Consider the following 2,715-nt stretch of genomic DNA (forward strand, 5'->3'; position numbering starts at 1 on the left):
ATATACGCAAGAAACTACACGTTTGGTGGGTTTTTCAAGACTAAACCGGTCGCGTTCACTCCAACATGCCGGAGTAATCACGACCGATCTATTTTTGGTCGTTGACGACTCCCACTACCACGACTACCAGTTCACACCAGGTAGTGATCACGACTAACTCTCCTACTAGTAGTATTCTCGACCAGTTTACGACTCCGTGTGAACCCGGCTAGAAGTTTCAAGTATACCCAAGAATAATATTATACAATCACAACAAAATAACGAAAATAGTTATTCTAGGTTTTTAATATGTAATTTCGTCCAAATTTGTACTTAAAATGACTATAAAAATAAACTGTGTAAATGTATTTTTTAGATTTTTTGGTAACAGAATTAATTACTTACGTGGAATCTTGTTTTAAATTTTCAATTCTTAGATACAAAAGTTGAACATTTTATAAATTTTTAACTACAAAATAATTATTCAAATTAAAATTTGATACATTTTTTCAAAATTCGATCTTTAAACGATTATAAAAAGAAATTGTGCCTATGTATTTTTAATATTTTTCAACTGATATTGTAACAATATACAGGAGCTTTGTATTAAATTTTTACACTTTTTGGCCCAACAGATAAAACTTTATTGATAAAAAAAAAAACTAGTTTCAAGTTTCTACAGTCATTCGTTTTTTAATTACAACAAAATAAGAAAATCGTTACGTAAGAAATCGAGTAAATACCAAATGTTGTAAAAATATGAATTTCAAACGCTCATAAAAATTTAATTTGAGTTTCTTATAGAGGTTTTCTTTTTGATAAAGGTAGATTATCCTATAAGGAATCTTGTATTACATTTTAAAATCTTAGATTTAAAAAAAAAATTTTTTACGAATTCTTAACTCAAAATAATTTACTAATTTTCGTGATTTTTCCATATTTTTTCAATTTTTGAACTTTAAATGCTTATAAAAAAAAACTGTGAGTAAGGATTTTTAATAATTTTCATCTGCTTTTGAAACAACATACTAGGAGCCTTTTATTAAATTTTCAAGCTTTTTTAATCAACAAATACAATTTTATTGATATTTTTAGAAAAAAAACTAAAAAAAAATGAAAACTGACAATGTCCGTAAAGAGCTCAAAATAAGTTAAAATATTTTGAAAATGTTATGGTGCATAGAAAATGCTAATATAAACATTCAGTCAAAATTTCATATATCTACGGTAATTTTTTTTAAAGTTACACCAAAAACCAAATTCAATTTTGTGAAAAATCGATTTTGCGTAAAAATTCCCGTTTTTCCTTAATTTTTCTTTGGTTTTTCTTGGCGCTTTTGAAAATTACTGGGAATTTTAAATTTTGACCTCCTCAATGCACCAACGATATTCACTTTCCAATCGAACAAGATACTGAAGTTGAAAATCGAAGCATTATTTCGACTACTTATCGTGTACACAGAAACAAAAAAAAAAAAAAAATTAAAAAAAAAAGACACATCATTGTATAATCAATACATTCATCGTTCCACTCAGAATCTAAAATGTTAATATTTTCAAAGAGCTATTAATTTCCTTTACAATATTTAGGTATTAAATAGGATGGTAAATTGCGTAAATTTAAGTATTACTCCCTCAAAAGTTCAAAAACCACTAAAGCACTTAAACGTCAACATAATATAGTAGTACGAAAAAAATAATATATCGTTACATGTAGATATACAATGTAATAACTGTGTAAAAAAAATTCTATTTTTATCGTTGAATAGTATGTGAATATTAAATAATAAGAAAATGTATAAAAGTTTGAAAATATCAATCAAATAAGGTATATAATATGTATTTTATACTAACAGTTGTAAGTCAGGTGTATGCAGTCCTGTAAAGAATACTTTTAAAAAGTACTTGACTACTTGAGTAAATACTCAAATAAATTTTTTTTTAAGTATTTAAGATACTACTCAAATACTTTGAAAAAGTATTTGGAATATTTTTCAAATACTTTTAGTTTTTAAAGTGGGTTTCTAATTATCGTAATATAAACACATAGGTCGTAGGTAATCTAATAGTTATCTAATAGTTTTAAAGGGAATTTTGTTATTCAATATTCAATAACTTTTTTTAGAAATCTTGTTTTCAACACAGAAATACAGAATATTAAATAAAACTATTATTCTATTATTTTAGTTGACAATAATATTTTTCCAACCAATTATTTCGAATAAAAATAAAATGTTCGATATAAAAAACCAAAGTATTCAATACCAAAAAGTATTTAATACAAAAAAAAGTATTTAAAATACCATTCAAAATACTTCATGCTGAAAGTATTTAAAAAGTTATTCAATACTTAAAAAAGTATTTGAATACTTTTACTTAAATACTTTACAGGAATGGGTGTATGTTAATTAATTCTTTTGAAATTCTGGTTTACGCATCAGAATATTGTAACGATAAATTATTGATAAAAAAAACCAATAATTTTTTAGTTTAAAAAATGGTACTTTTGGCAATCTAAATTCGTGTTTCATCCCACTGTGCGGCGCCGTATAAAATCGTGATTAAATTTTGCTGTTATCAAAATGTTATCAGTTATCACAAACTACTAGAAAAATAAAAAACATTTAACATAAAATATTTTTATTTTGCAGCTTGCACCTTGCACGTTTCTCGTTTAAATATTTGAATTATAGTATTAACTATTAAAGTTTCAAATGTCTAAAACTTTTGCAAATA

The 2,715-nt window shown here is 24.9% G+C and overlaps 1 protein-coding gene across 2 annotated transcripts in view; it reads left to right on the forward strand.

Annotated features, from left to right (window-relative positions):
• The first annotated feature begins 2,588 nt into the window (after nucleotides 1-2,588).
• Nucleotides 2,589-2,715, forward strand: part of LOC100570630 (mitochondrial import inner membrane translocase subunit Tim22) — a 1,252-nt gene continuing 1,125 nt past the window's right edge. The window contains exon 1 of one of the 2 annotated variants that reach the window (XM_008185815.3): nucleotides 2,589-2,715. The gene's annotated coding sequence lies outside the window, so the exon portion shown is untranslated. The other variant, XM_003245143.4, reaches the window with a different exon arrangement.

This window comes from Acyrthosiphon pisum, chromosome A1, assembly GCF_005508785.2.
Source record: "Acyrthosiphon pisum isolate AL4f chromosome A1, pea_aphid_22Mar2018_4r6ur, whole genome shotgun sequence".
Lineage (NCBI taxonomy): Eukaryota > Metazoa > Arthropoda > Insecta > Hemiptera > Aphididae > Acyrthosiphon > Acyrthosiphon pisum.